This window comes from Salmo salar, chromosome ssa25 (genome assembly GCF_905237065.1).
Source record: "Salmo salar chromosome ssa25, Ssal_v3.1, whole genome shotgun sequence".
Lineage (NCBI taxonomy): Eukaryota > Metazoa > Chordata > Actinopteri > Salmoniformes > Salmonidae > Salmo > Salmo salar.
In genome coordinates this window covers 52,753,146-52,766,899 of record NC_059466.1, presented here as the reverse complement: position 1 = coordinate 52,766,899, position 13,754 = coordinate 52,753,146, and positions in this window count along the sequence as shown.

The following is a 13,754-nucleotide window of genomic DNA, read 5'->3' as shown; positions in this document are numbered from 1 at the left end:
ATACTGGAGTGATGGAGGTAGATATGTATAGGGGGAAGGGGACAGGGATACTGGAGTGATGGAGGTAGATATGTATAGGGGACAGGGATACTGGAGTGATGGAGGTAGATATGTATAGGGGGGAAGGGGACAGGGATACTGGAGTGATGGAGGTAGATATGTATAGGGGACAGGGATACTGGAGTGATGGAGGTAGATATGTATAGGGGAAGGGGACAGGGATACTGGAGTGATGGAGGTAGATATGTATAGGGGGAAGGAGACAGGGATACTGGAGTGATGGAGGTAGATATGTATAGGGGGAAGGGGACAGGGATACTGGAGTGATGGAGGTAGATATGTATAGGGGGAAGGGGACAGGGATACTGGAGTGATGGAGGTAGATATGTATAGGGGACAGGGATACTGGAGTGATGGAGGTAGATATGTATAGGGGGAAGGGGACAGGGATACTGGAGTGATGGAGGTAGATATGTATAGGGGAAGGGGACAGGGATACTGGAGTGATGGAGGTAGATATGTATAGGGGGAAGGGACAGGGATACTGGAGTGATGGAGGTAGATATGTATAGGGGGAAGGGGACAGGGATACTGGAGTGATGGAGGTAGATATGTATAGGGGACAGGGATACTGGAGTGATGGAGGTAGATATGTATAGGGGGGAAGGGACAGGGATACTGGAGTGATGGAGGTAGATATGTATAGGGGGGAAGGGGACAGGGATACTGGAGTGATGGAGGTAGATATGTATAGGGGAAGGGGACAGGGATACTGGAGTGATGGAGGTAGATATGTATAGGGGAAGGGGACAGGGATACTGGAGTGATGGAGGTAGATATGTATAGGGGGAAGGAGACAGGGATACTGGAGTGATGGAGGTAGATATGTATAGGGGAAGGGGACAGGGATACTGGAGTGATGGAGGTAGATATGTATAGGGGGAAGGGGACAGGGATACTGGAGTGATGGAGGTAGATATGTATAGGGGGAAGGGGACAGGGATACTGGAGTGATGGAGGTAGATATGTATGGGGAAGGGGACAGGGATACTGGAGTGATGGAGGTAGATATGTATAGGGGGAAGGGGACAGGGATACTGGAGTGATGGAGGTAGATATGTATAGGGGAAGGGGACAGGGATACTGGAGTGATGGAGGTAGATATGTATAGGGGGAAGGAGACAGGGATACTGGAGTGATGGAGGTAGATATGTATAGGAGACAGGGATACTGGAGTGATGGAGGTAGATATGTATAGGGGAACAGGGATACTGGAGTGATGGAGGTAGATATGTATAGGGGAAGGGGACAGGGATACTGGAGTGATGGAGGTAGATATGTATAGGGGGAAGGGGACAGGGATACTGGAGTGATGGAGGTAGATATGTATAGGGGGAAGGGGACAGGGATACTGGAGTGATGGAGGTAGATATGTATAGGGGGAAGGGGACAGGGATACTGGAGTGATGGAGGTAGATATGTATAGGGGGAAGGAGACAGGGATACTGGAGGGATCGAGGTAGATATGTATAGGGGTAAGGGGACAGGGATACTGGAGTGATGGAGGTAGATATGTATAGGGGACAGGGATACTGGAGTGATGGAGGTAGATATGTATAGGGGAAGGGGTCAGGGATACTGGAGTGATGGAGGTAGATATGTATAGGGGGAAGGGGACAGGGATACTGGAGTGATGGAGGTAGATATGTATAGGGGAAGGGGACAGGGATACTGGAGTGATGGAGGTAGATATGTATAGGGGGAAGGGGACAGGGATACTGGAGTGATGGAGGTAGATATGTATAGGGGGAAGGAGACAGGGATACTGGAGTGATGGAGGTAGATATGTATAGGGGAAGGGGACAGGGATACTGGAGTGATGGAGGTAGATATGTATAGGGGGAAGGAGACAGGGATACTGGAGTGATGGAGGTAGATATGTATAGGGGGAAGGGGACAGGGATACTGGAGTGATGGAGGTAGATATGTATAGGGAGACAGGGATACTGGAGTGATGGAGGTAGATATGTATAGGGGGAAGGGGACAGGGATACTGGAGTGATGGAGGTAGATATGTATAGGGGGACAGGGATACTGGAGTGATGGAGGTAGATATGTATAGGGGGAAGGGGACAGGGATACTGGAGTGATGGAGGTAGATATGTATAGGGGGACAGGGATACTGGAGTGATGGAGGTAGATATGTATAGAGGGGAAGGGGACAGGGATACTGGGGTGATGGAGGTAGATATGTATAGGGGGAAGGAGACAGGGATACTGGAGTGATGGAGGTAGATATGTATAGGGGGAAGGGGACAGGGATACTGGAGTGATGGAGGTAGATATGTATAGGGGACAGGGATACTGGAGTGATGGAGGTAGATATGTATAGGGGGAAGGGGACAGGGATACTGGAGTGATGGAGGTAGATATGTATAGGGGAAGGGGACAGGGATACTGGAGTGATGGAGGTAGATATGTATAGGGGGAAGGGGACAGGGATACTGGAGTGATGGAGGTAGATATGTATAGGGGGAAGGGGACAGGGATACTGGAGTGATGGAGGTAGATATGTATGAGGGGACAGGGATACTGGAGTGATGGAGGTAGATATGTATAGGGGACAGGGATACTGGAGTGATGGAGGTAGATATGTATAGGGGAAGGGGACAGGGATACTGGAGTGATGGAGGTAGATATGTATAGGGGGGAAGGAGACAGGGATACTGGAGTGATGGAGGTAGATATGTATAGGGGAAGGGGACAGGGATACTGGAGTGATGGAGGTAGATATGTATAGGGGGAAGGGGACAGGGATACTGGAGTGATGGAGGTAGATATGTATAGGGGGAAGGGGACAGGGATACTGGAGTGATGGAGGTAGATATGTATAAGGGACAGGGATACTGGAGTGATGGAGGTAGATATGTATAGGGGGAAGGGGATAGGGATACTGGAGTGATGGAGGTAGATATGTATAGGGTTAAGGTGACTAGAGTGTGAGAGAGTGTACATAGAGACAGTGCAAAAATAAAATACAAGGGTCAACTTAGAGAATCCATGCTGTTAGCTATTTAGTCAGCTATATAGCAGTCTTATGGCTTGGGGATAGAAGTTGTTCAGAGGCTGTTCGGCTTTGCATTTAGACCAAAAAGTGTATTTCCTTTTCCATTTTGTATTTAAATTACTTTAGTGCTTTGTTGCGTGATGCTATCGCGTCTGCATGGACCAACATTCCTGTGGGAACATTTCTGATACCTTGTAGAATGCCCCAGAGAATTCAGGTTGTTCTGGAGGCAAAGGGAGTCCGACCCGGTACTAGATGGGAGTACCTAATAAACTGTCCGGTGAGTGTATAATCCACAGCATAATTATTAACTTAAACCATGCTTAAAGAGATATTCAAATATCTGATTTGTTATTGTTATGCAGCTACCAATCGCTGTCCTTCTTTATGAGGCTTTCGTAAAGCTCCCTGGTCTTTGTAGTTTAACCTGTGCTTGATATTCTAATACTTGACTGAGGGACTGATGTTATATGTTTTGGGGGACCGAGGAAGTCATTCAAAAATCATGTCATCCCCTATTATTCCATGTAAATTATTGTGTGATTTGTTAAGGCACATTTTACTCCTGAACTAAGTTACTCTTGACATAACAAAGGGTCTGAATACTTATACAATGATTATTTTAGTTATGATTTTTTTTATTTCTATTAACTTTTATTTTTTTTTAAATCTTCCACTTTGACATGAGAGTGTTTGGTGTAGATTGTTGACAAAAAAAAAAAAGACAATTCAATTAATTTTAATCCCACTTGTGAAGAAATCCAAAAGTGTCTGAATTATTTTGCGAGGTACTGTATACGCATATTATTATCAATATTATCATATGCGTCTCTGTTTCAGCACCGACTGGTAGATTTAAAAATACTCTAATTTTGTAGATTATTTAGGCAGGATTAGTTTTAAACAGGTTTGGACAAGCCTTTTACGCACCGAATATATTGATGAATCAAAAATGGTGGTTTGATTCATCCTGAAATTTGCCATATTGAAGTTCAATCAATCAACCAATGGGAAGGTGAGAAAAGTGTACAATAGGGGTTGATCAATAGTCCTATAAATCTACCCTGATAATCACTAATCATGGAACTATAGTCCTAGAAATTACCCTGATAATCACTAATCATGGAACTATAGTCCTATAAATCTACCCAGACAGAACGCGTCTCCTTCCTGAGCGGTATGACGGCTGCGTGGTCCCATGGTGTTTATACTTGCGTACTATTGTTTGTACAGATGAACGTGGAACCTTCAGGCGTTTGGGAAATTGCTCCCAAGGATGAACCAGACTTTTTGGTGAGGTCTTGGCTGATTTTTTTTAGATTTTCCCATGATGTCAAGCAAAGAGGCACTGAGTTTGAAGGTAGGTCTTGAAATACATCCACAGGTACACCTCCAATTGACTCAAATGATATCAATTAGTCTATCAGAAGCTTCTAAATACATGCCATAGTTTTCTGGGATTTTCCAAGCTGTTTAAAGGCACAGTCAACTTAGTGTATGTAAACTTCTGACCCACTGGAATTGTGATACAGTGAATTATAAGTGAAATAATCTGTCTGTAAACAATTGTTGGAAAAATGACTTGTGTCATGCACAAAGTAGATGTCCTAACCTACTTGCCAAAACTATAGTTTGTTAACAAGGAATTTGTGGAGTGGTTGAAAAATGAGTTTTAATGACTCCAACCTAAGTGTATGTTAACTTCTGACTACAACTGTATGTCTGTATGTTTTAAGTTCAATAAAACAAAATAACGTTTTTTTCCAGAACAACACAATTTTACTGAATCCTTTTTTCAGACGTTGTTTCCATCATACTGTGATAAATTGTAATTGTCCAGCATCTTTGATATTAAATGTGTTTGGACTATCGGCCGCCATGGGGCTCTAGATACTATAAAATGCGCAATCTGTTTCCGTCTGTCTCCTGCTGATCGACGTGCTTCTGCTCGAAACAACCTGACGAGGAGTTTCCACCGTTAATCCTCTCTTCTCCCCCCCCCCTCTCTCGGCCTCGATCAATGCTATTCACAGAAAACGATAGAGGGACTGACGTTACTAAACTAGGGTGACCATATTTTAGTTTTCAAAAAAGAGGACATGTCCGGGAAAAAGAGGACGTATGGTCACCTTACTGTAAATGCAATACATTTGGAAAAAAATCCCATTATTTTCCAGTGTTTCTTTGATTAATTGCGCGATCGTATCAGCTGTCTCATTTGGAGTGTTTTTAACTTCGACTAATTCACTAAGCGCTTGAAAAAGGTCAAAGCAAATGCAAAACCCCAAAAACGAATGGCGACTGTAGGAAGCAAAAGCCGAATCCCGGACATTTTGGTTCGATTTAGAAATCCCGGCCGGACGCATTTTTTTTTAGGTCCAAAAAAGAGGACATGTCCGGGAAAAAAGAGGACGTATGGTCACTCTAACTAAACCCTCTCAAGAAAAATAGGATTTTATTTTAATAAAATGTTCTGTCCTTTTAACTGTCGTTTTGAGGTGCGCCGTACTGGTCTGGACCACAGTGTCCGGTCTGGAGCTCTGCTAGTCAGCTCCTCCATACCAACCTGGCGATGCCGGAAGCCCGGGGAATCAATTATCAACGTGAATATTTGCTAGAGTAAATTTACGCACAGCCATGAGCCTGCGTACACAGTGGTGGAGTGATGGAGTAAAGGAACTGCTTGTCATGCAGTAGACTAGTGAATGGGGAAAGTGTGCGTGAAATTGTGATTAGTAATAATTCAATCATTCTTCCCGTTTCATTGTATTTCTATTGTGAATATATGCAACATATCTTGACAGGCTGCTGTCTATATACACAGACTTGAAATCATTAGTCACTTTAATAATGTCACTTTAATAATAATGTTTACATATCTTGTATTACTCATCTCATATGTATCTACTGTATTCTATTCTACTGTATCTTAGTCTATGTATTCCTCATCTCATATGTATCTACTGTATTCTATTCTACTGTATCTTAGTCTATGTATTCCTCATCTCATATGTATATACTGTATTCTATCCTATTCTACTGTATCTTAGTCTATGCCGCTCTGACATTGCTCATCCATATATTTATATATTCTTAATTCCATTCCTTTAGTTAGATGTGTGTGTATTGGGTATATGTTGTGAAATTGTTAGATATTTACTGCGCTGTCGGAGCTTAGAAACACAAGCATTTCACTACACCCGCAATAACCTGCTGAACACGTGTACGTGACCAATACAATTTTATTTGACAGGCTATATCATGTAATCTGACCACATCAGTGCATTTGTTATGATAATAATCCATAGAAAGTCTAGATAAAAAGACTGAGGTAATGTGAAATGGAATGGAGAGATGACTGCTCTATTGGAAGATCGGACATACACCTCATTTCGCAAAGAGCGTGTCTTTAGCGATTGGCTCCATCATGTATCGTTTCCCCAAAACAAATCGTCTAGGATTTTTTGTTGTTGTTGTAAGGATTGGTACTTTAGAAAGGAAGACACATTCAAATCAAATTTCAAATCAAATGTATTTATATAGCCCTTCTTACATCAGCTGATATCTCAAAGTGCTGTACAGAAACCCAGCCTAAAACCCCAAACAGCAAGCAATGCAGGTGTAGAAGCACGGTGGCTAGGAAAAACTCCCTAGAAAGGCCAAAACCTAGGAAGAAACCTAGAGAGGAACCAGGCTATGAGGGGTGGCTAGGAAAAACTCCCTAGAAAGGCCAAAACCTAGAGAGGAACCAGGCTATGAGGGGTGGCTAGGAAAAACTCCCTAGAAAGGCCAGAACCTAGGAAGAAACCTAGAGAGGAACCAGGCTATGAGGGGTGGCTAGGAAAAACTCCCTAGAAAGGCCAAAACCTAGAGAGGAACCAGGCTATGAGGGGTGGCCAGGCTACATTCTATTCCGGTGCACATCCAAGTGCTAACCAACCTCGGGATTTAATGGCACTTTTCAGCAGGAGATCAGCCAATCAGTATCTCTCAGGAGCCGATGTTTTGGATGCAGTCATCAATCAATCATTATCAATCATCAGCAAAGGAAACAGTTACAGGGCCTTCGAGAAAGACCTTTCCCACATTTTGTTGTGTTACAGCCTGGATGTTTAAAACGGATTAAATGGAGATGTTTTGTAAACATAATTTCCCTTTACATTATGGGGTATTTATTGTACTCAAGACATTTCATCTTTTCGTTTTTTTAATTCATTTGTAAAAAAAAAATTCTATAAATATAATTTGAAATTGAATTAAAAACGAAAAGCTGAAATGTCTTGAGTCACCCCTTTTTGTTATGGCAAGAAAATTCACAAGTTTCATGGACTCACTCTGTGCACAATAATAGTTTAACATGATTTTTTAATGACTACCTCATCTCTGTACCTCCACACACACAATTATCTGCAAGGTCCCTCAGTCGAGCAGTGAATTTCAAACACAGATTCAACCACAAAGACCAGGGAGGTTTTCCAATGCCTCGCAAAGAAGGGCAGCTATTGGTAAATAAAAATAGCAGACATTGAATATCCCTTTGAGCAAGGTGGATTGGATACACTTTGGATGGTGTATCAATACACCCAGTCACTACAAAGATACAAGCGTACTTACCTAACTCAGTTGCCAGAGAGGAAGCAAACTGTTCAGGGATTTCACCATGAGACCAATGGTGACTTTAAAACAGTTACAGAGTTTAATGGCTGTGATGGGAGAGAACTGAGGATGGATCAACAACATTGTAGTTACTCCACAATACTAACCTAAATGACAGAGAAAAAAGAAGGAAGCTTGTACAGAATAAGAAATATTACAAAACATGCATCTTGTTTGCAACAAGGCACTAAAAATAATACTGCAAATTCACTTTTTTGTCCTGAATACAAAGTGTTATGTTTGGGATAAATACAATACAACACATTACTATAGAATGAACAGTACAGGAACAAATGGCTGTATAGTGCTGTAAAAGTGGTCTGTATTGAACATTGCGATTGGTACAGTCTCAGAGGATTCCAAATCAAACCCTTTATTGGAGTCAACTTCTATAATGACCCGTGCAGTACTGGACAGATATACAGTAATTTATTTAGTGTAAATGATACTGAACCTAACGTGTAATCAATCGGATATGTTTTTAAAAGCTCTTTACAGATACTCAGCCAAGAAGCCCAAAGAGCAAGCAATGCCGATGGCCGAAGCATAGAAAAACTCCCCAGAAGGCAGGAACCAAAGTAGAAACCTAGAGAGGAGCCAGGCTATGACCAGTCCTTTTCTGGCTATGCTGGGTGGAGATTATAAGAGTACATGGCCATTAAGGCCAGATCGTTCTTCACAATGCTCATAGGTTAAACTCGGCATGGCGCCTGACTATAATTATATCCTCCTGATTCCTGCTTACAAGGAAAAATTAAAGCAGGAAGCACCAGTGACTCACTCGGTCTATAAAAAAAGTGGTCAGATGAAGCAGATGCTAAACTACAGGACTATTTTGCTGCACAGACTGGAATATGTTCCGGGATTCTTCCGATGGCATTGAGGAGTACACCACATCAGTCACTGGCTTCATCAATAAGTGCATCGATGACAACGTCCCCACAGTGACCGTACGTACATACTCCAAACAGAAGCGATGACAACATCCGCATTGAGCTAAAGGCTAGAGCTGCCGCTTTCAAGGAGCGGGACTCTAACCTGGAAGCTTATAAGAAATCCCGCTATGCCCTCCGACAAACCATCAAACAGGCAAAGCGTCAATAGAGGACTAAGATCGAATTCTTACTACACCGGCTCCGACGCTCATCTGATGTGGCAGGGCTTGTAAACCATTACAGACTAGAAAGGGAAGCACAGCCGAGAGCTGTCCAGTGACACGAGCCTACCAGACGTGCTAAACTACTTCTGTGCTTGTTTCACTGAAACATGCATGAGAGCACCAGCTGTTCCGGATGACCATGTGATCACGCTCTCCGCAGCCAATGTGAGTAAGACCTTTAAACAGGTCAACATTCACAAGGCCGCAGGGCCAGACGGATTACCAGGACGTGTACTGCGAGCATGCACTGACCAACTGGCAAGTGTCTTCACTGACATTTTCAGTAAACTTATTAATCATAACCTCGTATCATATCATCATTCTGATCAGTCGTATCCTCCTTGCATCTGAAAAAAACCCGAGCCTTACTTATTATTCAGTACTACACAAATTGGTTTAATTATTTAGTTACTAGCTAACTAAATGGCAACACAGGATAAACATACACACTTAATACATTAGAAACAGATCCCTAGTGGACTGACACAATATGGAAGCTTGTTACAAAAAACATGGAGAGGGCGAGATAGAGCGGTACAGAGACATAATACTTTGGTACATTTAGAAACTACTCTCACAGTAATCATATACTTTGCACATGAAGTGGTGCCCATTTGGAGTAAGAAATCATGAATGTATTTACGTGAAAACGTCTTGGTTCATCGTGTATTTCTGTCAGAACCAGTCCCCTAAGTAAAGTAGCGACGATAAATTCACCTCCCGGACAATCACTGGTACAGCTGATTAGCTGTCCTATGTAAAGTGCCAAGAAAAGCGAGTTTAAGTGGGACCATTCTACTACTCTTCTCAAATCACCGTAGTACGCTACTCTCATCACCCCACTGAGAACCATCGACACGGCTGGCTAGCCTATCTTCAAAGAATCATCTTCCAGAGCGAGTGGAAGTAGAGTGAGCTCTGTAGTTCTGTCCAGAACTACACGACGGGTCGCCAGATGCCGGGCAACGGCAAAGGAGAGCAACAGTAGGAGATGGGTGGGGAACCCTTTTGGACAATCGGGAGCCTTACAAGCGTGCCACAAAAATGCCCAACATCACTTTCCAATAGGACAGCTAATCAGCCGTACCAGTGATTGTCCGGGAGGTGACTTTATCTTCTCCACCTCATGTTGAGATAGAGTTTCCAACTACTTTGGATGTGAGCTGCAACTACATGTCTCTCTGGTCTGATATGTTAATTCTTAACCCATCATTTTATACAGTTCTTCAAAAGGGGCGGTTCCCTCATGCTGACACGCTCTCTGACCTCACTCAAGGGGGCGGTGACTACTTACTTGCACAAAGTTATAGAAACAATTTCTTCTAATAGTTTCTAAGATCACATCCCTCTCTTAACAAAAACACTTTCATCATTTTTCATAATTCATACACAACGCATCGGATGGACACTTCACACATATAGTGTGTTGTGGCAGACCAGGGGGTTGGGTCAAAACGTTTACCCAGATCAGACATGGACAGAGAAGGATTAGCTCAGTTTCAAAGGTGTTTATTAAAAATAATAGTTCAAAAAGAAAAGAATAGGTCTCCCCCAAGAGACCCTCTCTGGGATATCGTCTTCTGGGCTCCGGGTGTTGCTGTATCTGGTCGGGATCAAAACTGCACTCACTCCTGTTACCTCTGTAACCGTCCCCAACTATACGGGAGTCCTTTCTTCCCCCACTCTCTTCCTGTGTGCTGCCCTTCTGGTAGCTTTATGGGCCTTGCACAGCTGGTGAGCAATCAGCCCTTGATTACTCACCAACTCCCAATCAGCCCCAATTAGTCCTGGCCGGAGAGCCCGTCGAGACCTTGCACGTCCAGCAGATGAAGCCATCGCCTCGTGATGTATAGTCCGTCTGTCACCAGGCCTCGACGAGTCTCCCCCTGGTGGCTGACCTGCTGTACGCCATACAGTGTATACTTTCCCAGTTACAGTATTTCCTTTATAACATTCTTTAATGACATCACAAAATAACAACCAAACAACGTTAGCGTTCTTCGGTTCGCGTCTCACCATTCCCCACGTTCTATGTTAGAAATATTATTCCAGTATTCGCTTTAGAATGTGTTAAGAGTTTCGGGCGGGAAAAATGTCTATAAAATGAAAGCACATTCCTGTGTGAATTTGGAGAGGGAGATAGCTGAATGTTCTTGTCCTTGATTTACAACAGGGTGTGAGCTGTCAACCCCCATCAGCTCCCTTCTCTCCCCCCAACTGCGGGTGAGAGAGGTTCTGGCCGAAGTCATCCACTGCAAAGCTAATCTCACCCATCTGGATCCTCACAAGACAGTCATTACAATATGAAGTAGTGCAAATAGAATGGGTTCCACAATACCAAAGCCCCTCAGTATAATTTAGCTAAATGACACATGTCGTGTCTTTGGGTCACCATTAAACTGAAGACATGTTTATCAAAATAACTCCCTGTAATTATTATTACGCGATTAAACTGATTAATCGTTTAACTGTAATTAACTGGGAGATCGGGGCACCAAGGAAAATACTCAGATTACAAAGTTATAATTTTCCTAATATAACTTCCCTATATTATAACATTATATATTATATTATATTATAGTATAGGCCGATTATCTTCTGGTTTAAATGGTGTATTTTACCTCGCGTCCGTCTCATTCCAAACGTCGTAAATTGTTGTATCTGCATGACATACACAATATGATTAAAAAGCGTTATGAAATCACAGATACAAATATAAACCATGTTTTTAATTAATACCAACATTAGAATATCAAAATCCTATGTTAAAAAAAAAGATATTCAATGAAAAACCTTGTAACCTCATTGAATGAGCCAGCTGGCCAAAGGGCTAGTGAATCTGAACTGGTTCAGAAATAGACAAAAAAAAAACACACACACACACACATTTCACACAGAATCTCTTCAAGGGGACATCGAGGCTGGAAGAGATACAGGCCAGATACATCGAGGCTGGAAGAGATACAGGCCAGATACATCGAGGCTGGAAGAGATACAGGCCAGATACATCGAGGCTGGAAGAGATACAGGCCAGATACATCGAGGCTGGAAGAGATACAGGCCAGATATATCAAGGCTGGAAGAGATACAGGCCAAATACATCGAGGCTGGAAGTTAATCGGGCCAGATACATCGAGCCTGGAAGAGATACAGGCCAGATACATCGAGGCTGGAAGAGATACAGGCCAGATATATCGAGACTGGAAGTCACACAGGCCAGATATATCGAGGCTGGAAGAGATACAGGCCAGATACATCGAGGCTGGAAGTTAATCGGGCCAGATACATCGAGGCTGGAAGTTAATCGGGCCAGATGTATCGAGGCTGGAAGAGATACAGGCCAGATACATCGAGGCTGGAAGAGATACAGGCCAGATATATCATGCAGGGTGACACATCTCCTGTATATATATTATGGCTGTATACATATTACAATTGTATATATATTATGGTTGGATACATATTACAATTATATACATATTATGGCTGTATACACATTATGGCTGTATAGATATATTATGGCTGTATACATATTACAAATATACAGTTGAAGTCGGAAGTTTACATACACCATGCAACATTTTAAAAAAAAATAATACATTTAAAACAAAGGACATCAAGGACAACTGAAATCATAACAGCAATGCCAACTGTATATGTTTGTGTGCATATCTGGCACTATTACATGTATGTGTGTATTCATGTATGTGTTTATTTGAATGAGAGTGTGTGTATATTGCATGTGTACAGACACCTGCACGGCATCAGCCTCAGAAAACCGGCATTAGTTGGAAAAACACTGCCACTTATATACACATTACAACTGTATACATATTACGGCTATATACACATTACAACTGTATACATATTATGGCTATATACATATTACGGTTATATACACATTACAACTGTATACATATTATGGCTATATACACATTACAACTGTATACATATTATGGCTATATACACATTACAACTGCATACATATTACGGCTATATACACATTACAACTGTCTATATTTTATGGCTGTATACACATTACAACTGTATACATATTATGGCTGTATACATATTACAACTGTACACATATTACGTTTATATACATATTACAACTGTATACATATTACGGCTATATACACATTACAACTATATACATATTACGGCTATATACACATTACAACTATATACATATTACGGCTATATACACTTTACAACTGTATACATATTATGGCTGTATACACATTACAACTGTATACATATTACGGCTATATACATATTATGGCTATATGCACTTTACAACTGTATACACATTATGGCTATATACACATTACAACTGTATACATATTATGGCTATATACATATTATGGCTATATACATATTATGGCTATATACATATTACGGTTATATACACATTACAACTGTATACATATTACGGTTATATACACATTACAACTGTATACACATTACAACTATATACATATTACGGCTATATACACATTACAACTGTATACATATTATGGCTATATACATATTACGGTTATATACACATTACAACTGTATACATATTACGGCTATATACACATTACAACTATATACATATTATGGTTATATACACATTACAACTGTATACATATTACGGTTATATACACATTACAACTATATACACATTACGGCTATATACACATTACAACTGGATACATATTACGGCTATATAGACATTACAACTGTATACATATTACGGCTATATACATATTACGGTTATATACACATTACAACTGTATACATATTACGGCTGCATACACATTACAACTGTATACATATTACGGCTATATACACATTACAACTGTATACATATTACGGCTATATACACAT